This window comes from Somniosus microcephalus, chromosome 8 (assembly GCF_052327205.1).
Source record: "Somniosus microcephalus isolate GS21.2 chromosome 8, FLI_Smic_1.0, whole genome shotgun sequence".
In the NCBI taxonomy this organism is placed as follows: Eukaryota; Metazoa; Chordata; class Chondrichthyes; order Squaliformes; family Somniosidae; genus Somniosus; species Somniosus microcephalus.
Genome location: NC_140994.1, coordinates 127356039 through 127380518, shown reverse-complemented (window position 1 = coordinate 127380518; position 24480 = coordinate 127356039).

The following is a 24480-nucleotide window of genomic DNA, read 5'->3' as shown; positions in this document are numbered from 1 at the left end:
CAACATGCCAAATAAACCCAACACTGCAGAGCAGTAACCAGCAAAGCAAACAGAGTGATGAACAATATAGGTACAACTTAGAGTACATGTTGGAAGAAGTTATGGTGAAATTGTACAGTCCATTTCTCAGATGACCCTTTGAGTGTGTGCCCAGTTCTGGTCACCGTGCCAGAAGATGGAGACGTTTAGAGAATATCCCTAGCATTAGGAGCTTAGTACTGAGGAAACCTAGGCCTTTTAACCCTGAAAGAAGACAAAAGAAAAGACAGCCATCCGTGGCTAAGTAAAGAAATTAAGGATAGTATTCGACTAAAAACAAGGGCATATAAGGTAGCCAAATCTAGTGGGAGGATAGAGGATTGGGAAAACTTTAAAAGACAGCAAAAAGTAACAAAAAGATTGATTAAGAAAGGGAAGATAGATTATGAAAGTAAATTAGCAAAAAATATAAAAACAGATAGTAAGAGTTTTTATAGTTATATAAAAAGAAAAAGGGTGGCTAAAGTAAATGTTGGTCCCTTAGAGGATGAGACCGGGAAATTAATGGTGGGAAATATGGAGATGGCAAAAACACTGAATGAATATTTTGTATCAGTCTTTACAGGAGAAGACACTAAGAATATCCCAACACTGGACAAACAGGGGGCTAAAGGGGGGGAGGAGCTAAACACGATCAAAATCACTAAGGAAGTGGTACTCGGTAAAATAATGGGACTCAAGGCGAATAAATCACCTGGACCTGATGGCTTACATCCTAGGGTCTTGAGGGAAGTGGCGGTAGGGATTGTGGATGCATTGGTAATAATTTTCCAAAACTCCCTGGACTCGGCAAAGATCCCGGCAGACTGGAAAACTGCTAATGTAACACCCTTATTTAAAAAGGGCAGTAGACAGAAGGCTGGAAACTATAGACCGGTTAGCCTAACATCTGTGGTAGGTAAAATTTTGGAGTCCATTATTAAGGAGACAGTAACAGGACATTTGGATAATCATAATTTAATAGGACAAAGTCAGCATGGTTTTATGAAGGGGAAGTCATGTTTGACAAATTTGTTGGAGTTCCTTGAGGAAGTAACATATAGGGTGGATAAAGGGGAACCAGTGGACGTAGTGTATTTAGACTTCCAAAAGGCATTTGACAAGGTGCCACACAGAAGATTATTGCTTAAGATAAAAAATCACGGGATTGGGGGTAATATTCTGGCATGGATAGAGGATTGGCTATCTAACAGAAGGCAGAGAGTTGGGATAAATGGTTCATTCTCAGACTGGCAATCAGTAACTAGTGGTGTTCCGCAGGGGTCAGTGCTGGGTCCCCAACTCTTTACAATCTATATTAACGATTTGGAGGAGGGGACCGAGTGTAACATATCAAAGTTTGCAGATGATACTAAGATGGGAGGGAAAGTAGTGAGTGAGGAGGACATAAAAAACTTGCAAGGGGACATAGGCAGGCTAAGTAAGTGGGCAGAGATTTGGCAGATGGAATACAATACTGGAAAGTGTGAGGTTATGCACTTTGGCAGGAAAAATCGTAGAGCAAGTTATTATCTTAATGGCAAGAAACTGGAAAGTACTGAAGTACAAAGGGATCTGGGGGTCCTGGTGCATGAAACTCAAAAGGTTAGTATGCAGGTGCAGCAAGTGATTAAGAAGACCAATGGAATGTTGGCTTTCATTGCTAGGGGGATAGAATATAAAAGTAGGGAGGTATTGCTTCAGTTGTACAAGGTATTGGTGAGACCGCACCTGGAATACTGCGTACAGTTTTGGTGTCCATACTTAAGAAAGGACATACTTGCTCTCGAGTCAGTACAAAGAAGGTTCACTCGGTTAATCCCGGGGATGAGGGGATGGACATATGAGGAGAGTTTGAGTAGATTGGGACTCTACTCATTGGAGTTCAGAAGAATGAGAGGCGATCTTATTGAAACATATAAGATTGTGAAGGGGTTGGATCGGGTGGATGCGGGGAGGATGTTCCCGATGATGGGTGAAACTAGAACTAGGGGGCATAGTCTTAGAATAAGGGGCTGCTCTTTCAAAACTGAGATGAGGAGGAACTACTTCACTCAGAGGGTGGTAGGTCCATGGAATGTGTTGCCCCAAAAAGCTGTAGAAGCTACATCATTACATAAATTTAAAACAGAAATAGACAGTTTCCTAGAAGTAAAGGGAATTAAGGGTTATGGGGAGCGGGCAGGAATTTGGACATGAGTCTAAGTTCGGATCGGTCATGGCCCTGTGGGTAGCGGAGCGGGCCCAGGGGCCGTGTAGCCTGATCCTGCTCCTATTTCGTGTGTCTAATTCTGTTAGATTCAGGAGATGGTTCTGTGATAGTAGATTGGCGGTTAGGATCCGATCAGCCATGATCTTATTGAATGGCGGAGCAGGCTCGAGGGGCCGATTGGCCTACTCCTGCTCCTATTTCTTATGTTCTTATGAGAGCTGATCTTATAGAGGGATATAAGATAGCAAAGGTAGCTACAGAATAAACCAAGTCAGGACAGGAAAATCCAGGTGATCAATAGCAATAGTTTCTTTTCTGGGTAGGGTTGAGAGTGTGGAAACCGTGGAATCACTTAAGAAACAGAAGCGGAGATAAGGGAACTGTAGAGTCTTTTTGGGTAGTTGAGCTAAGTTGAGTCCAATTGCCTTCCTCAGCTCTATCTTATGAGAAGCTTTCCTGATTGAGATTAGCTAACTTAAAATAAAGCAAGAATCAAAGCTGGGATATTCTGGTCTTTATGGCTCAGTAATTTTACCCTCTGGGCCCTCTTGGGAGCTGTTAAATATCCTTTAAAAAGAACAGAACAAAGCAAAACTATGTTTAATTAAAGTCTTGCCCATTCAAGATTACCATGCATGTCTCACATTAAAGTTAATATTTGAATGATATGTAACCATTATGAATTCCTTGTTTAACATTTACCTGCAAAATATTTGAGACAATCATTCACTAAATGAGCACAAAAAAAGACAAATAATCCATTTTGATTGATGTATTTGACAGTTCATCTCATTATCTGATATATGATATATAAAGTTAGGCTTACAAAAAATGTTCCAATGAAACATGAATCATTTATTAAAAATAGCAGTAAAATAACTGTCTTAGGAGCATTTGGAAGCACAAAAATAATCTTTCCTTCATGCTTGTGAGTTGCTATGTTTGTGACAACATAGTTTGCTGTATTTTGTCATATGCTACCACTCCCAAATTCCACACACTCTACCCCAACCAAGATGTTGGTCAGGCAACCTGCTTATAGACTTCTCCCTATGTAACCTTGAGCTGGATGCTAGGATTGATTTGAGTTGACCTGCTCTTCGAGCTGCTTTTCCTCGCAGCAACCAAGCACCTTGCCTTTGCATGTCATGTCCTACAAATGGTCACTCTCAGACTGTAAGCTCATCGTATGAGAAGTATACCATTCCATGGCACAGGCCTTCTCTATACTAGCTGGTCAATCAAATATTAAGAATAAACATGACTGAGTTAGTAGCTGAGTCATACAGACTATTGGGTTAGTTGACCTCACCCTAGGCTGCAGTAGGGGGACTTCAATAGGCTTCGCCACAGCTGGACTATGGTGGGGAGATTTGACCAAGTTTTATGTGGATGTCAGTTACTGACAGGAATGGGCCTCCCCCATCATCAGCGACCTGTCAGTGCTCATTATCTAGGTTCCGACATGAACAATGGCTACTTGGTGGCTCATCATTAATTTTCCCCCACCCACCTTTCCTGTCCCAAAGATGTTAGAAATAACAAGGTAGGTCAAACAGGCAAATTCCCCTTTACTTTACCCTTAATTTTATCCTTCCACAGGTTTCCCACAAAAAACACCATTCCTCAGCTGAAAATAGGGGCATGCACCGAGCTGTGTCCTGAAACCAGCTACTATATTAGAAGGTGCAGATGAATGTCTTGGGGTGAATCACTCCTTGAGTCTCTCTGCTTTCTCCTCACCTCTCATTCAGCTCCACGCCAGGCGATGGATTTACCAACTGATCCATTGATACAAACAATTGTTTTCAGGTTGGCAACAGTGTAACATATTATAAATAGAATAATTGAATTGTATGATTTCAAAGTAACTCAATTTTTTGATTTAAAAATAGCAAATGCTGGAAATACTCAGCAGGTCAGGCCTACTGGAATTTAGTGCCTTTCGATTAGGCACTTTACAGCCTTCAGGACTCAACACTGAGTTCAACAATTTCAGATCATAACCTCGGAGGGCCCCCATTTTTGCGGACGGCAGCTGTTGCTGATGATTCTGCTAATCCCATTTACACCTCATCTAGTCCCATCTTTTGTTTCTTTACTTGTCCCATTACCATCCCCTTTTGCCTTGCGCCATCATCCCTTTTCTCATTTAATCTCTCCTACCTTCCATCCTATCACAGACCTTCCCTTTTGTTCTTTCCGCCCCTCCCCGCTTTCTCAGCCTCTGTACTTACTAAAAATCTGTTACATCTCTAACTTTTCCCAGTTCTGACGAAAGGTCATCGACCTGAAACGTTAACTTTGTTTCTCTCTCCACAGATGCTGCCTGACCTGCTGAGTATTTCCTACACTTTCTGTTTTTATTTCGGATTTCCAGCATCCGCAGTATTTTGCAATTTGTGATTTCATCATTTGAGTTACAATTTGAAGCATTTCTTTGCACTCTGTCAATTCTTAGTGTTACATATATCCTCATTGTAGATAGATTTCACAAGAACAATTAAAAATTAACTGTGTTGATGAGTAAGCCACTGATATAATAATTTCCCAATTTTCAACTCCAATTTCAAAGATGAGTAATGTAACCAACAGAATAATGCATGGTTGCCGTATTCATAGTGCGTTATGCATTTAAGAGATGTACAGAATACCAAGCACATTGCAGATACTGTCTTGTAATTTAAAGTTAGAAAGAAATTGCATTCATATACATCCTCAGGACATAAAGACATTATATAATTATTTTCAATTACTTTTTGCAGTGTAGGTAAACACATATATGGCCCAGAAATTCGGGTCGGAGGCTTCCCGCGGGTGCAAGCCTCCGACCTGCACTTACCTTGTGCGCCAGCCGTTGAGCTGTGGGCCCCCGTGGAATTCCAATCCTGGGCCTCCTCCAACTGCCGGCGCACAGTGCTTGCGTATCCCAGGGGCGTAGTTAGTTCGATGCGTCCCCTGGGATCACGTGGGCCATGGAGAGCCAATGGTAGCAGGGAATGCTTCATTCATAAGTTTGACAGGAAGACCTGTCAAACCTATAAATACTATAAGCCCCAAAACATCACTAAATCTTCAAATAAATTTTAAAAAATCACATTTTTAAAATAAACTATAAATTACATGAAATAACTATTTTAAACAATAATTTAAATTTTTGAAAAATTTATTACATTTTCTAACGGGACTAAAAATAAACTTACCTTTCTTTAAAGTATTTAAAAATAATAAACCTGTGGAAAAAATGTTTTAATTTTAATTAATTCACCACTTATCTTGTAAAAAGCAGGCCTTGCGACTGCTTTTTACATGTCTAACTTCTGGAGACTTACCTTCCCGGGAAAACCTGCAAAAAAAATGTAAGTTCAATGCGCACGCGCTGCCTCTCCTGCGCACGCGTTCGACTTCTGAACTCCTTCTTTCAGGGGAACGGAAGTGCCGGTTTCCCGCGCATGCGCAGTGCATGCACAAAACCGGCACTTCCATTGGGCTTACGGGTAAGTACCCCGTGCGTACTCACCCGTGGAGACCCGAATTCTGGGCCATATATCGCAAGGTCCCACAAACAGCACTGTAATAAATGACCAGATAATCTGGTTTCATGATGTTGGCTGAGGAATAACCAGGATGCTGGATGAACTTCCTTGCTGTTCTTTAAATGGTGCTATGGGATCATTTACATCCACCTGAACAGGCAGGTTTAATGTCTCAACTGAAAGTACCTCTGACCATGCAGCACTTCCTTAGCAATACATAGAAGTTACAACACAGCAACAGGCCACTTGCCTCAGCCAATTCCTGCAATCTGGGTTGGCATCCACCCTCCACGTGAGCCAATAATTCTAATCATATTTACCCAGCCTGTTCCCGTAATCCCTTCAACCATTGCAATGAAATGTCAGCCTAGATTATGCACTTAAGTCCTGCAATGGGGTTTGAACCCACAACCTGCTAACTCAAGAGGTGACATGCTTAACCTTGTGTTGCCTTAGGAAACCATAAAGTAACCTACAACAGGCAATGCTAAAAATGTCCCCATTGTTGACAACAATGAGCAAATCCATTTTTGAAACTGTTTGTCTGGTCAGGAGAAGTACAAGGGCACTGCATCTTCACTCTTACCAGCATTTCCTGTTGGACTTTATCCACAGATAGTGTATGCAGTGTTTGTTTGACAGCAGCTCCCAAACCCACGACCTCTACCACCTAGAAGGACAAGGGCAGCAGGCACATGGGAACACCATCCCCTCCAAATCACACACCATCCTGAGTTGGAAATACATCGCCATTCCGTCATCGTCGCTGGGTCAAAATCCTGGAACTCCCTCCCTAACAGCACTATGGGAGTGCCTTCACCAGACAGACTGCAGCAGTTCAAGAAGGCGGCTCGCCAACACCTCAAGGGCAATTAGGGATGGGCAATAAATGCTGGCCTTGCCAGTGACGCCCACATGAACAAATAAAAAAAAGTACTCTGCTTTTGCGTTTTGTTCCTTTATCCCTTTGCTACTGAAGCCTGCACCTTCTTGCATGTTTTCACATGCAATGGCGGCCCATGAGTTCTCCGTCTAAGTAATCATTCTTTATGTGTGAGCCTTGATAGCAAGTGCTACCATTTTGGACTATCACAGGTGATGTTGATCCGGTCTTCTTGTGTCAGGAAGGCACTTGCACTTTTCAGCAGGTGTCCCAGGATTCCTTTATCTACTGCTGAGATGCTGAAGCTAATTGTAGTATCCCCGCTGCTATCAACTGCCTCAGCATAGACTAGTAACAAAAACGGGACTTCCCTAGTCTGTATTTCTCAGTACTCACCACATTTTCCCAGTGAGCCAGCAGGTGGGGGCAGTGGAGAGAAAGAATTGTTGCTGCAGTGTATAGTGTAGGAGTAAGTATGAGTGAGTACTTAACCATGGATGATTTCTTATGAACGTTATTGTTTTTTGAGGTTAGTGTGGAGGGTGGGCCTGGGCACTTGCTTTCAGTCTCTGCCGAAAGCACCCACTACTCCTGGATCATCCTGCAGAACAAAGATAACCGCCGGTTTCTTTCCAACGCTACCAACCATCTCCTTAAACTACACTCCCCTGCGCCTTCCACCATCACCTCCAAGGATGAGAAACTCATGGACTTCTTTATCATTAAGATTGAGATAACCTGTTCAGCTACCTCTGCTGCTTCCCCTCGCACACCAACCCAAACCTCCCCCGGGCGCCTCCCTCCCATGGCCCTCATCCTGTGTCTTTCTCTAGCTTCTCTCTTATCTTCTCTCATGCCTTCTCCTAGCTTATCTTGTCCATGAAACTCACCTCCTGCTCTTTTGACTCCATTCTGCTGACCACCCAACATCCTTTCCTGACAACCATGCTACCTGACATTGAAAAAGGTTCCCTCTCCTCATGTACTGCCACCCTCCATTTCAAAACCACCCGACCAAAAATCACACCTTCGGCCCGTCTGCCCTTGAAAATTACCACCCCATCTCTAACCTCCCTTTTCTCTCCATAGTTCTTGAACCTAATGTTGCCTCCCAAATCCATGCCATCATTCTCGCAACTCCAAGTTTGAATCTCGAATCTGTCGTTTTCCTAACTGGTCTTGGGTATTTTATCTTGTTTTTCACCCAGGAGAGTACATGACTGCTAGGGGCTAACGAGTCTCTTAACATGACCCCGAGCTGAGATTCCAATCCCATATCGTCTCCATCACAGAGACTGTCTACTTCCATCAACATAACATTGCCCACCTCTGCCCCTGCCTCTGCCCTTACCTCAGCCCATCTGCTGCTGAAACTCTGATCCATGTGTTTGTCATTTCTAGACTTAACTATTCCAATGCTTTCCTGGCTAGCCGCCCACCCTCCACACTCTGTAAACTTCAACTCATCCAAAACTCTGCTGCCAGTATCCTATCTCGCACTAAGTCCTGCTCACCCATCACTCCTATCCTTGCTGACCCATATTAGCTGCCGGACCTTTAATTTAAAGGAATCCCGGCCTCCAATTTAAAATTCTAATTTTCTTGTTTAAATGGTCTCACCCCTCCCTATCTTTATAACCTCTTTGGGCCTACATCCCCCGCACCCCCCCCCCCGACTTTAGCTTCTCGTGTACTGCTCCTTTTGCCCCACATTTGGCGATCGTGCCTTCAGCCATTTAGGCCCCATTCACTCCTTAAACTTCTCCACCACCCTCTGCTCTTTTAAGACCCTCCTTACAACCCATCTCTTTGACTAAACCTTTGGTCACCCCTCTTAATATCTGCTTCAGCGTCCATTTTTATCTGATTACGCTTCTGTAAAATCACTATATAAATGCAAATTATTGTTATTGCAAATATTTCCATGTACAGAGCTCCACTGTGGAGCTCACTAAGAACTAAAACTGGTGAGAAAGTCCACAATTGGTCAAACAGAAAAAACGCTAATGTCAGTAATATGAAGGTGCTTTTCCACTGCCTAATTTTACTGTTCTTGTCTATGAAAAGTGGGTCCTGATATTAATATGAAGGTGGCTTCCGAGCGGGGGTAAGAATTGCGTGGGCGAAACCTGGATATCTCCAAGCTGCACAGCGGGCTTGATGCGCATGTGTATGACGTGATCGTAACTATATTTAAGGGAAAGTCCACAGATGGAAGTGTTCAGGTTGGATGGTGGACATAGAGTGAGGGTAGCACCCAGATTCATTGAAGCATCCCTGGAAATACTGCTGAGTGCAGTCAGGAGCAGGAGGGACACACTTTTCCCCAGCAATTGGAGGAAGAAACCTGCGGCTCTCACCAAGAAGGCGTGGTTGGAGGTAGTTGAGGAGGTGAGCAGACGGAGCGTTGTGCCTAGGTCTTCGATGCAATGTAGGAAGCGGTTTAATGACCTAACCAGATCAGGAAAGGTAAGTACATTTGCTGGTTCAGCTGCACCTGTGGTTTAAGTCCCCGCCCCCTTTCACTTTGGCTTGCCAAGCGTTCTCTATCACATCACTCCTCACACCCATTCAACTTTGAGCAGCACCCAGCCTTCACTTCAGCACTTCCCCATTTATCCATCCACTGTTGACACTCATCCCAATCCTTATTCAATGTGTTGCATCCGTCTCCTAGTCACCCTCACCGAATGCAGTGCATCCATGGGGTAAACTGACCTTTACTCACTCACAGGTCTGTTTTTCAGTGCTTGTAGAAGAGAGCACCAAACACAAGGGAGAGGGTCAGGACTGGAGGTGGGCCACCACAAATAGCCCAGCTCACTGATGCAGAGGAGGAGGCCCTGGAGATAAGTGGCACATCTGCGTCCCTGTCAGTTGGAGAAATCAAAATCAATACAAGGAATTTTTATAATTACATTAGGAAAAAGAGGGTGGTCAGGAGCAATGTTGGCCCCTTAAAAACTGAAAGTGGTGATATTGTCAATGATCTATGGATGTTATTTATATGGACTTCCAGGAGGCATTTGATAAAGTCCCACATAAGAGCTTGTTAACTAAGGTAGAAGCCCACGAAATTGAGGGCAAATTATTGACTTGGTTAGGAAATTGGCTGAGCGGCAGGAGACAGAGAGTAGGGATAATGGCCCAGAAATTCCAGAACGGGGCTTGCAGCGCGTGCAAGCCCCGTATTTGCACTTACCCCGCGCTCGTGCCGATCAACTTCTGGGACGCCTGAACTTGCAGAAATAGAAAGCACATTCCCGGGCAGCGTATGACGTCACGCCGCCCAGGAGTGCAGCCAGCGCGAAGCCAGGAGCGTGCAGTGTAAGTGAGACACGCCCCTTGAGGTCTCAGTTTCACTGGACACGCCCCCAATGTTTCTGTCAAGCTGCTAAGGATTTTTACATGCAAAGCAGCAGTTTAAATAGGTTTTTGGAAGTTTTTTGAAGATTTTGGTAACTTTTATAAACTTTTTAAAATGTTTACATTATTTTGAGTAATCTGAAGTAGTTTTAAAGAGAATTAAAGCAATTTAAAGACTTTTAAAAGCCCTAAAAGAATTTTTTTAATTCCATTTATTTATTTAGCAATGTCGTCGTCATACGTGTCTTCACACTGTTCCCTTTGGGGAACTGTATGAAGTGGTGGAAGGATTTATGGCCATGATTAACGCTCATTCCGTGACCGTAACCATCTTTGAACCAGCCATTAGGGCGGTTAGTCCTATGGCGGGAGGGTTTTACGGGCTCCCACAAGCTATACAAGGAGGGGGGGCCACCCACACCCACGGACGCAAATATCCCACTGGATGTCAACCCAGAATTTAGAGCCGGAGCTCCGACTCCACTTGCCGGGACTGTCTGGAGCGGGGTTCGAAACCCTACCCTGATCTGGCCCAGCGGCGGGGATTCTACCGCTATGACAAAGGCCCAATCCAATTAGCAACGTGAAATGGCAGCATAGGGCTCCAGTCACGGGGAGGGAAAAGGCGCAGGAAACGTATGGGTGTCACCTTTTGTGCGGAGTGGGCCTTTTGCGTAGCAGTAAGCATCCCCGCCGCTGGGCCAGAAGGAGTAGGGTTTTGAACCCCACTCCAGACAGTCCCGGCAAGTGGAGTCGGAGCTCCAACTTTAAATTCTGGGTGGACATCCAGCGGGATACTTGCGTCCGTGGGTGTTGGTGGCCCCCCCCCACTCAGATGGGTTGTGGGAGCCCGTAAAACCCTCCCGCCATAGGACTAACCACCCTAATGGCTGGTTCAAAGATGGTTACGGTCACGGAATGAGCGTTAATCACGGCCATAAATCCTTCCACCACTTCATACAGTTCCCCAAAGGGAACAGTGTGAGGATACGTACGATGATGACCTCTTGCGCAATGCACCTCCTTGGACCCTCAGTCGCGGATGCGAGGGGGCAAGTCGTGCAATTGTTAAATTTTTTATTTTATTGACATGTAAAATGTTGGCCCAGTAATTCCCTTCCAAATGCGCTAGTACGGTCGGGGTACTTACGCATCTGGCCGGATGAAATGCCGGTTTTCAGCATGCACAGTGCATGTGGGGAAAACCGGCATTTCCTGTCCTCTGAACGAAGGGGTTCAGAGGCAGAACGCGTGCGACTGCACAGGCAGCGCGTGCGCAGTATAATTCGCCGCTTTCATTAATGCTTTCAGTGAGGTCCAGTCATTACAACTTACACATGAAAAAAGCATGGGTACAGTTGCTCCAGAGGCTGCGGAGGAAGATATTTCTTATCGTGGAGCTTCTGAAAGTATGTATGTCTGTATATATTCCTTTGTGTGTTATGTATATATTCCTTTACTTATGTGTATGAATGTATTATTTAATTATGACTTTCAGAGAAAGTAACTTATTGGAAAATCATAATTAAAAATATACATTCATACACATTAGTAAAGGAATATAAAACATACATACATATACGTAAAGGAATATATGTGGACATACATACATAACTCATTCTCACATTCCATTCACACAGCCACAATTGCTCCTTCTACCTACCGTTCTGAAAACCCGTTTAAAAAAAAAAAAAAATTAAAGTTTAAAACTTACTTAAAATTTCTTAAAATAACTTCCCTCCCTTTCCCAAACCTAAATATTGCATTTCATAAGCTCCTCCATAAAATATATCTCCTTCCCCAGCCAATGAACAACTTTACACTTGCTTTTTTCATGTGTAAGTTCTAGGGACTTACCCTCACTGAATCCATCAGTGAAATCTACAAAGTTCACTGCGCAAGCGCTGCCTGTGCAGTCGCACGCGCTGTGAATAGACCTCGGGTCTGGAAATGCCGGCGTTCCCTGCATGCGCTGTTCCTGCTGAACGCCGGCATTTCCAACGGCCAGATGCGTGAGTAACCCGACCGTACTCACGCTTCTGGCCTGGAATTTCTGGCCCAATGTGTAGATACTTAAATTGGTAGTTTGTGACTAGTGGCGTCCTGCATGGATCTGTGTTGGAGCATCAACTATTCACAATATTTATTAACAACTTAGATGATGGCATAGAAAATCATACATCCAAATCTGCCAATGACACAAAGATAGGTGGTATTGTAGGTAGTGTAGATGAAAGCATAAAATTACAAAGGGATATTGATAGATTAAGTGAATGCGTAAAACTGTGGCAAATGGATTTCAATGTAAGCAAATATGAGGTAAATGACTTTGGACCTAAAAAAGATAGAACAGGGTACTTTCTTACGAAGGATATATTGGCCTTGGAGGGAGTGCAGCATAGGTTTACCAGAATGATACCCGGACTTCAAGGGTTAAGTTACGAGGACAGATTACACAAATTAGGGTTGTATTCCCTAGAATTTAGAAAGTTAAGTGATCGAAGTTTTCAAGATATTAAGGGGAACTGATAGGGTAGATAGAGAGAAACTATTTCCGCTGGTTGGGGATTCTCGGACTAGGGGGCATAGTCTAAAATTTAGAGCCAGACCTTTGAGGAATGAAATTAGGAAACACTTATACACACAAAGGGTGGTAGAAATTTGGAACTCGCTTCTGCAAATGGCAATTGGTGCTAGATCAATTGTTAATTTTAAATCAGAGATTGATAGCTTTTTGTTAACCAAAGGTATTAAAGGATATGGGCCAAAGGTGGGTATATGGAGTTAGGTCGCAGATCAGCCATGATCTCATTGAATGGCGGAACAGGCTCGAGGGGCTGAATGGCCTACTCCTGTTCCTATGAGAGACAGGGAGCTCGCAGATAGCTGGTAATAGAACTGCAAATATCTCTGAGACACATCTGCTGACTTTATTTCATCAATGACTGAACGATGAGACGAATGACTATGGTGATTGTCAAGATTGTGACTTTTCCACGACTAAATCATATTCCTTTCTTTTGTCTTCCAGGGCCTTCACGCGTACAACAAATGTCACGGGACATCCATGAGGACAATTCCTCAGAGGACCTCATTACTTCTGAGGGTGCACTGTCACAGGATGTACAGCCATGCTCCAGCTGTACATCGTATTTACAGCAAGAAACAGGCCATTCTACTATCTAACTACATTATTATAACATATTAAAAGTCTTGCACATAGCTCACATTTCCTGTAAGGGTCACACTTACTTCTTGTCATACCTTCCCCATCACACTCTTCCGAGTCACTATGAGCAATGCCATTATAGATCTGCTAGCAATATGTTAAAAATGGTATGTCAACACTCATGCATCACACTGCAGACCCGTCTAATACCTGAGCATCAACACTCAATGCACGGGGAGAGGAGGGGAGGGGGCTTGAGGCATTGCAGCTACCAGTGCCCATGTTTTCTTAACTTTCTCCCTCCTGTTGGAAGATCCAAGGACAATGAACCATTTGGCTTTACCAGTAGGAGAGCAAGAACTGCAAATACACTTTTGAGAGCGACTCTGAACTATAACTATTGTGTTGCAATGAGCAAAGAGAGGAGCTCATCACTCTGGGCTGGGTTCAGAAGAAGACATGAAGGTGAAAGGAAAGTATTACAATTTTATTGCATCACTTTATAAGTTACTTATATCTTCAGTAATTACTGTAAGCAGGGCCTGCCAAATGCAGAGCATCTTGTTGCCATATACCCGACAGACAGTATCATTAAATTTGCCAATAAAACCCCCCAAACATCAAATAAGGAGCGTAAACTTTACTGTATTAGGTTTTAAATGTCGTTGTTAATCACTGTCTGATTCAAGGCAATAATTCTCCTTGTGGGTTGCCCAGTTTGAGGGTTACCGACATACGAAGAATAGGTTGTGATGATTATTTCTTTAGGCTGCTCCCAGGTGTTCCTGCCAAGTTTGGCCTCAGTTAAAACCAGTAAGAGCAGAATCCACAGCAAGTTTTGCCTGAAGAAGCTGCTCCGTGATTGATGACGTCCATAGAACGATGCACCGCTTTGGATGTCACAATTAGAAAAGGGTGTGGTGGGGCACTGTTCTTTTAAAATGCTCCAGCCAGTGAGTGCTTAGTGGGTAAATGCACGGCACGATGAGCCAAACAAATCTGAAGGTTCCAAGTTCACTCCCCGGTCTATGTTGCGTTATCTGACCTCAGCCCAGGTGTTGATGGAAGCACTACAATTGGCCCCAGCACCCTTGGGCTAGGAAGGGGAACACAGCACTTAGAAGCTACTCTCCCTTGACTGGAACAAAAAAAAAAGGTGCCTCAAACTCCCTCCTCTGCTCATGACTCTCTTTCTCTGTGACAGGCTTCCTACTGACCTCAAGGGACACGAGATTAATATGAGCTGCCACACATATATAAAGAAATAAAAATAAATAAAGCAAAAATGTCAACAAGGAAAGTGGCAAACTATTGCATACATTGATATAGCATTGTATCCAGCAGGTACCTCAGTGCGTAAATATACATTTCATCCCAATGGCTCAGTAAATGCACATGTTCTTTAACACCGGGCTACTCAAATTAGGAAGGTCCACTGGTATGCGTTGTGTTAGCCAATCGCAGTGGGTTGGTACTTTTGGGCTCAAGTTAAGGAAGGTTAAAAATCAGCCGGTTGCTATTAACTAACCTCTATTAGATACGTGTGTGTGAAATTGTTAGGTCGTAGCAGGATCAGACTGTGATACCCCTCAAGTTGAATGGCCAATTGGGATGCAGGGGGCCACAATTGTACACAGAACTATATCCATGGGAGAATCTGAATGACCCCACACCATAGAAAGTAAGACTTGCATTTATATAGCGCCTTTCACGAACTCAGGACGTCTCAAAGCGCTTTACAGTCAATGAAGTACTTTTGAAGTGTAGTCACTGATGTAATGTAGGAAACGTGGCAGCCACTTTTTGCAAAGCAGTGTGGTAATGACCAGATAATCTGTTTTTGTTATGTTGATTGAGGGATAAATATTGGCCAGGACACCAGGGATAACTCCCCTGCTCTTCTTCGAAATAGTGCCATGGGATCTTTTACGTCCACCTGAGAGAGCAGACAGGGCCTCGATTTAACGTCACATCCGAAAGACGGCATCTCAGACAGTGCAGCACTCCCTTAGTACTGCACTGGAGTGTCAAGCACTTCATTGGCTGTAAAGCTCTTTGGGACGTCCTGAGGTCGTGTAAGGCGTTATATAAATGCAAGTCTTTTTATTGAAATTTCAAAAGTTTCTCGGAGAAAGCTACTTAAGTTTCTTGTTAAAATCGGTATGGAAACACCTGGTTACCATGGTTACATTAAGTATGATCATTGTTCTGTAACGTTTTCAATGTTGAATGTTTTCAAAACCGATGAAGGTCCTGTGGGCAGTTCAGCAAAATAAGTTTTTTTCAAAGCCTTACCATCTTTAGAAAGTCATGACAAAGCCTTGGAAACAGTTGGTTTGCAGTGGGATCGTTTCTGGTTTCTACTGCATTTCAGTAACAAATGTGCCCTTGCATGGTCCTTTAGCCAGGCTACCTGCAAAGCAAAAGCACATGATGTGTGAAATCCTTAACCACATCCAGGATGGGCTGAACATAGACATCACATTACTATATCTGTCACTATCTGCACTTCACAAAGACTTTCACCTCTTGTATCTGCACTTAAAAACTGTTTGAACAGCAGAGGTGCTCAAGTTTCTGTCAGTGCCCCTGAAGTAGGGGGAATAAACTCACAGCCAGGGCTCCTGCTCCTAATGGAAAGTGTGTGTGGGGTGTGGACAGGGCTGGGCTCTGCAGTGATGCCCTCCATGGGGAATAGTCTGCTGACATTTATCGTCTAGCTATGTGTGTGAAGAGTACCCATTTGTCTGCGGTACCAGATGACAGCTGTGGGTCCATATGCCAGCATGAGTCAGCACCCTTCAGAGAGGAGGGGAGAAAGTTGGCAAAGAAAAAAAAATTGAACCGAATAAATCTCTTAGCTAGTGTCTGGAGAATACAGTACTGCTTCCTTTAATATTTGGCCCTTCGCTCGAGATTGGGAATACAATGCAGTGCAGTTCTGGTCGCCATATTATAAAAAGGATATAGAAGCACTGGAGAGGGTGCAGAGAAGATTTACAAGGATGATACCAGAAATGCGAGGGTATACATATCGGGAAAGGATGCACAGGCTGGGTCTCTGTTCTCTTGAAAAAAGAAGACTGAGGGGTGACCTAATAGAGGTGTTTAAGATTATGAAAGGTTTTGATAGAGTGGATACAGAGAGAATGTTTCCACTTGTGGGGAAGAGCATAGTTGGAGGCCATCAATATAAGATAGTCACCAAGAAATCCAATAGGGAATTCAGAAGTAACTTCTTTACCCAAAGAGTGGTGTGAATCACAGAATCACAGAAACCCCACAGTGCAGATAGAGGCCATTTCAGCCCATCGAGCCTGCACCGACACATATCCCACCCGATCCCCGTAACCCCTACACCAACACACAACACACAACACACAACACACAACTCACTACCACAGGGAATGGTTGAAGCGAATAGTATAGATGCATTTAAGGGGAGGTTAGACAAGCCTATGAGGAGAAGGGAATAGAGGGTTATGCTGACAGATTTAGATGAGGAAAGACTGGAGGAGGCTCGTGTGGAGCATAAACGCCGGCATGGATTGGTTGGGCCGAATGGCCTGCTTCTGTGACATATATCCGATGTAATCCTGATGGTGACTTTGATTATGTAGTTTGTCCAGTGAATTAAAGTGGATGGAGGTGCCGCGGCTTTAACTCTGGGCCTCATATGTGCAAAGCACGCGCTCTGCCACTGAGCTACATCCCCTGAAATTTCAAATCTGGACTTTAACTTTGAGTATGCACTGCTTGCATTTCATCCTCAAGAGTACAATTTGTAGTTTTAAGCAAAAAATTCAAAGTCCATCACTTCCCATCTGTTTACAACACTTTAATTACTTAATGAACTGGAAATGTTTCCGCTGAACTATAAATAACTGAGAGCTGAAGGTGTGGATTTTACAGTTCCTTTTTAACTGGTTAAATGTCCATTGTGCCAGTGACAAGCTCCATTGCCCTCTATTTGCTTAATTTATCTTTGTATGGTTATTCGTCATCATGTATGAGAACACCATCAACTTCACATTCCCCTCCAATGACCATCTGACTTAGAAGAGAGACTGGACAGGCTGGGGTTGTTTTCCCTGGAGCAGAGAAGGCTGAGGGGGGACCGGATTGAGGTGTACAAAATTATGAGGGGCATAGATAGGGTAGATAGAAAGGAACTTTTCCCCTTAGTAGAGGGGTCAATAACCAGGGGGCATAGTTTCAAGGTAAGGGGCAGGAGGTTTAGAGGGGATTTGAGGAAAAACTTTTTCACCCAAAGGGTGGTTGGAGTCTGGAACTCACTGCCTGAAAGGGTGGTAGAGGCAGGAACCCTCACAACATTCAAGAAGCATTTAGATGAGTACTTGAAACGCCATATCATACAAGGCTACGGACCAAGTGCTGGAAAATGGGATTAGAATAGACAGGGCTTGATGGCCAGCACGGACACAATGGGCCGATGGGCCTCTTTCTGTGCTGTATAACTCTATGACTCTATATTGCCGATCCTTCATCGTCGCTGGATCAAAATCCTGGAACTCCCTCCCTGACAGCACTGTGGGAGTACCTTCACCAGGTGGACTGCAGCGGTTCAAGGCGGCAGCTCACCACCACCTTCTCAAGGGCAATTAGGGATGGGCAATAACGCCCACATCTCATAAACGAATTTAAAAAAAGATAGCCACTGTCGATCACATAACTCTAGCAACTGGTAAACTCTTGTGTACTTTGAATGGGGATTGGGTTAATTTTTCGGGCTCTCTGATGGCCAGCAGAAGATGCAGACAGGAACTCAGTTTAATGCCTTACCTGAAGGAACAACTCCTTCAATGTCCAAATGCAGAGGCGGGTGACCAAGACTTGGTCTGCAGGTCAAATACGACCTGCGAGTTTTTTTGGTTTGACCCATGAAGCCCCTGCTGGAGTCATGTGTGACGCTGGCTTCAGGGGCTTTGGACTTAAGTTCATTAAATTTCCCGGACCTGGAGGACTAGAAAATGCCGCTTCTTGATTTTGACCAGTCAAGATGCAGCCATTACTATTCCTCTAGATCCAGAAATGTTAATGACCTGAAGCTTCCAAGGTATCAGGCTTTGGGGGAGAGGGTGACGCCAGGGCGTTGGTGGGGGGGGGGGGGGCTGCGTGGAGAGGGGAGAGAGGATGATATTTTCGAGTAGAAGGTTGCATTTTATTTTTGTATATGGACGTCTTGCTTTTTGTGCGTATGGCTGTCACGTTTTGGGATTTTTTGACCTTTTTTCCATAAAGAATTTTGAAAAAAGAGTTACTTTTAATGTTGGGATTTTAAAGCAATGTGTATACACACAAGTTAAAACAAAAAGTCACTGGTATTTAAAATGCTAATGAATTCTGCTTTAAACGTGGAATCATAGGATGATATAGCACAGAAGGAGGCTATTCGGTCCTGCGTGCCTGTGCCGGCTCTTGGGTAGAGCTATCCCCTGCTCTTTCCCCAAAGCCCTGTACATTTTTTCCCTTCAATTATTTATCCAATTCTCTTTTGAATGTTACTATTGAATCTGCTACCCTTTCAGGCAATGCATTCCAGATCACAACAACTCGCTGTGTGAAAAAATGTTTCCTCATACCGCCTCTGGTTCTTTTGCTACCACCTTAAAATGATGTTGTTTCCCCAACAACTGTGAACAATATGTCATTTGTTAGCCTGTCTCAGTAATCGGTAAACACCTTGCACTAATATATTGGGAAAGTCTCTTGGCTGGCCTTCCCTTCTGATGATAAAAACGAGACAGAGACACAAGCAGTCAAGTTTTTAAACAGAAAGTTGCGACTCCAACCTTTGGCAAGGCTCAGAAGTTTAGCATGCAGGAGGTCAGTTAGAAGTTATTTTGTTTAAGTCATGTAAGATGACCTATTGATGTTGGGAAACACAACATGATCATAACTAATCCTCTACGAAATAAAGCAGGTTAACAATTTGTATCTGGCCTTGTCTTACCAGGTGTCCTCTATGTCCACCTTTGAGAGGATTGGAGAGGCACATGTCACACTGCTTGTCCAACATCCAGTACTGGATGAGCAGAAATTTCCCCCAACTAAATATTGGGAAGACCGAATCCATTGTCTTCGGTCCCCACGACAAATTCTGTTCCCTAGCCATCGACTCCACCCCTCTTCCTAGCATCTGTCTAAGGCTGAACCAGACTGTTTACAACCTTGGTGTGAAATCTGACCCTGAAATGAGTTTCCGACCACATATCCGCACCATCACTAAGACCACCTATTTCCACCTCCGTAACATCGCCCGACTCCGCCCGTGCCGTAGCTCATCTGCAATTGAAACCCTCATCCGCGCCTTTGTTTCCTATAGACTTGACTATTTCAATGCACTCCTGGCTGGCCTCCCACGTTCTACCCTCTGTAAACTTGAGGTCATCCAAAACACAAGTCCCGTACACCCCTGTGTTCACTGACCTACATTGGCTCCTGGTTAAGCAACACCTCGATTTTAAAATTCTCATCCTTGTCTTCAAATCCCTCCATGGCCTCACCCCTCCCTATCTCTGTAATCTCCAGCCCCACAACCCTTCGAGATATCTGCGCTCCTCTAATTCTGGCATCTTGAGCATCCCTGATTTTAATCATTCAACTATTAGTGGCCGTGCCTTCAGCTGCCATGACGCTAAGCTCTGGAATTCCCTACCCAAACCTCTCCGCCTCTCTTTCACAGAAATCACAGAAACCCCACAGTGCAGATAGAGGCCATTTCGGCCCATCGAGCCTGCACCGACACATATCCCACCCAATCCCCGTAACCCCTACACCAACACATATCCCACCCTATCCCCGTAACCCCACATATTTAATCCCCCTAACACTAATGGTCAATTTATCATAGCCAATCAACCTAACCCGCACATCTTTGGACTGTGGGAGGAAGCCGGAACACCCGGAGGAAACCCACGCAAACACGGGGAGAATGTGCAAACTCCACACAGACAGTCGCCCGAGGCCGGATTCGAACCCGGGTCCCTGGTGCTGTGAGGCAACAGTGCTAACCACTATGCCACCGTGTCTGCCCTTAAGACACTCCTTAAAACCTAACTCTTTGACCAAGCTTTTGGTCATCTGCCCTAACATCTCCTTATGTGGCTCAGTGTCAAATTTTGTTTGATAACGCTCCTGTGAAGTGCCTTGGGACTTTTTACTACAACAAGTTGTTGTTGTTAGGAGCACTGGTTAAAAACACGGATATCTGGGGTTTGGGGTGTAAGTGGATGCTATTGTTACATGCCTGGGTTCTATTATCGAGGAGTTATATATTGGGCATTATGCACGCAGCCCTAAATGTACGACACTCAGACCACTTGTGGGAGTGACTGGCGCTGCTGTACCTGAGAAAATATCAAAGGTAAGGCCCTAAACTTGTAACAATGCTTTTTCTTTGTATATGAATGTCTTGCATTTTTGTGTATAATGGTCTCACATTATGGGTACATAGCGGCCTTGCATTGTGTCCATGGGGGTTGTGCATTTTTTGTGTATGGGAGTTCACATTATTGCGTAATCATAGGCAGCCCACTCTCTGGCTTTGACATGTGTATCCAGCCCCCAACTCCAAAATGTAGGACATCCTTGGCCTAGGGGGTAAAGGGCAAAGCCATATGGACCAGATGATTCAATGTTTGCTTCTTGCTCTGTTCTGAGTTAGGTGATCTCTGCCTGGGTAGCAATTGGGTTGGTACAATTGGGTCCTGCACTCATGGGCTAGGGAGGGGAAAATTAGCTAGGGTTCCTGCTCCTGAATGGATAGTGACTCTGGTTGGATAGTGAGCTTGTTGGGTAAGGGCTATATTGGCCTCAGATGTGATGTTGCCAACAGTATAGGCTCACACATGAAGAATTGTCGCATGAGAAATTCTTTACCCAAAGAGTGTACATAGATACAAATGGGTATGATCTGATCACCATTACAGAGACGTGGTTGCAAGGCGACCAGGGCTGGGAACTGAATATTCCAGGGTATATGATAATTCGGAAGGATAGAAAGAAAGGAAAGGGATGTGGGGTGGCTTTGTTGGTAAAAGATGGGATCAGTGCAGTGGTGAGAAGTGATATTGGCTCAGAAGATCAAGATGTAGAATTGGTTTGGGTGGAGATAAAAAATAATAAGGGGAAAAAGTCTCTGGTGGGCGTAGTCTACAGGCCCCCGAACAGTAGCAATGCTATTGGACAGAGTAGAAATCAACAAATAATGGAGGCCTGTAAAAAAGGTATTGTAGGAACGGAGGTTCCTATCTGAATAAAGGTATTCGACTCGATGAATCAAATCAACAGGTTTTAATGAACAACGAAGTTAACAGGGAAACTACAGGAGAAACGGTACACAGGTCTACTCAGCTTGCTGGGCACTCGACGACTGCTGGAAGATTCTGGAAGATGACGTCATCGCGTTCTTTGTGCCACTGGCGGTCACGTGATCGGCGTCATGACATCATCACGTGGAGTGCAGGAAAACACAATACAGTACAGTTAACAGGCAGTTTAAAGGTGCAGTCCGCGGCTGCACTACACTGTAGTTAAAGGGATTATTACTAATTGTTATGAGACCCTTGGTGGCTCCGCCACAGGCGCCCCCCCAGAATCCACTTTAACGGACATTGTCAACCGAGCAGGAGGTTTAATGATCCTGGCCGAACGGCGACAAAACTCAGGCAGCGGAAACGGAGCGTTAGTAGACGAACCAGTGCCGGATTGCGGCAGAAGCGGCGTCTCGGGCGAGGCAGAAACGGTAGTGAGAGGTGCAGGCGCATCTGAGGCCGAAACGGGCTGTTCGACGGTGGGCTGGTGCACGGCTGGTCTGGCGGTCAACGGCGGTCGGCCGCGGCGAGGCGGTTGGGCAGCCACGACAGGCTCACTCTGATCTAGGTGGGCTGGTTTAAGCCGGTCGATAGAGATGGTATCGGACTTTCCACCGACTTTGACTGTGAAAATTTTTTCCCCTGATGAGATGACACGAAACGGTCCGGTATACGGCGGCTTGAGCGGGTCTCTGTGACCGTCCTGCCTAATAAAGACATAGTCCGAACTCATGAGTTCTGTCGGGACATGAGGCCTGTGCAGGTCATGCTGCGAGGTTGGGATGGGCAGGAAATTCCTGGCCGCCTCCTGATGTAGCAGGAGCTGTTGAGCTGCAGACCATGGTTCGTTGTGTGGAGGGAGAAAGTCACCTGGCACTCTGAGTGTCTGGCCATAAACCAGCTCAGCCGATGAAGACTGAAGATCCTCCTTTGGGGCTGTCCGGAGGCCCAGCATCACCCATGGGAGCCTGTCCACCCAGTTGGGTCGCCTCAAGCTGGCACGGAGGGACGCTTTGAGAGACCGATGGAACCTTTCGCACAGACCATTCGCCTGCAGATGGTACGCGGTGGTACGGTGCAGCTTGGTACCCAGGCCTTGTGCCACTGCATTCCACAGCTCTGATGTGAATTGCGGACCACGGTCCGAGGAGATGTCCGATGGCACCCCGAACCGAGCCACCCACGACGAAAGAAATGCCCTGGCGACGTCTGCTGCGGTGGTAGCGGCCAAGGGAATCGCCTCTGGCCTCCTGGTGGTCCGGTCTACCACCGTCAGGAGGTGTGTGAATCCACGTGACCCGGGAAGGGGACCTACTAAGTCCACATGAACGTGGTCGAAACGGCGCTCAGGCACCGGGAAGTTGGCCACCGGAGCCTTGACGTGACGGTGGACTTTGGATTTTTGACATTCGACGCAATTGTTTGTCCAGTCCCGGACGTCCAAATGCATGCCTTTCCAAACAAATTTGCGGGACATTAGCCATTGAGAAGCCCGCATCCCCGGGTGAGATAACCCGTGGATTGCCTGGAATACTTTCTTGCGCCATTCGACCGGCACAATGGGCCGGGGCACTCCCATGGATGTGTCGCACAAGAGCGTGGTTCCTGCCGCTTGGAACGGCATGTCTGCAACCTGCCAACTGGAAAGCGTGGTCCTGAACGCTTGTACCTCTGGGTCTGCCAGTTGATCCTCTGCCAGTCCGACGAAATCGATGCCCAGGTGGACTGCCTGCATTGGAACCCGGGAAAGGCAATCCGCCACGAGATTATCCTTGCCTGACACGTGCCGCAAATCCGTTGTGAATTCGGATATAAACATGAGGTGGCGCTGCTGCCGAGCTGACCAAGGTTCCGCTGTTTTGGCCATGGCGAAGGTGAGCGGCTTGTGGTCCACGAATGCAGTGAACGGACGGCCTTCTAGAAGGAAACGGAAATGCCGGATGGCCAAAAACAGGGCTAGCAACTCTCTGTCAAAAGTGATATACTTTCGCTCGTTCTTGCGCAGTTGGTGGCTGAAAAAGGCTAACGGCTGCCAGCCCCCGTCGACCCACTGCTCTTGAACTGCTCCGATGGCGTAGTCGGAGGCATCCGTAGTGAGGGCAACAGTCGCGCCCGGGAGTGGGTGTGCTAGCATAGTTGCATCTGCCAACGCCGCCTTGGTATCGCGGAACGCCTGGTCCATTTGCGGTGTCCAAGTGAGAACATCCTTGCCCGACTTTCCTTTTAGTGCTTCGTACAGAGGTTGCATTAACCGGGCCGCCTTGGGGACGAAACGATGATAAAAATTTACCATCCCCAAGAACTCTTGCAGGGGTTTGACTGTGTGAGGCCACGGGAACGCGGTAACTGCCTCTACCTTGGTGGCTAGCGGGACGGCGCCTTCTGGGGTAATCCTGTGTCCCAGGAAATCAATACTGGATACTCCAAACGTGCATTTGGCCGGATTGACAATAAGGCCATGTTGGCTGAGCCGGGCGAAAGGTGTACGTAAATGGGCCATGTGAGCTGTCGTATCCTTGCTGGCTATTAGGATGTCGTCCAAATATACAAAAATGAAGGGCAGATCCCGTAAGACAGAGTCCATCAACCGCTGGAATGCTTGAGCTGCGTTTTTCAGACCGAACGGCATGCGGAGGAACTCAAAAAGGCCGAACGGAGTGATGACTGCCGTTTTGGGGACATCTGGAGGGTGCACCGGAACTTGGTGATATCCACGAACGAGATTCACTTTAGAAAATATAGAGTTGCCAGCCAGATGTGCCAAAAAATCTTGGATGTGGGGAATAGGATACCTGTCCAGTGTTGTGGCGTCGTTTAAGCGTCTGTAATCCCCGCAAGGTCGCCATCCGCCGCCTGGTTTGGGTACTATATGCAGTGGGGAGGACCAAGGGCTGTCCGAGCGCCGGATGATCCCGAGGCGCTCCATGGTCTGGAACTCAGCCTTTGCGGCTGCCAGCTTG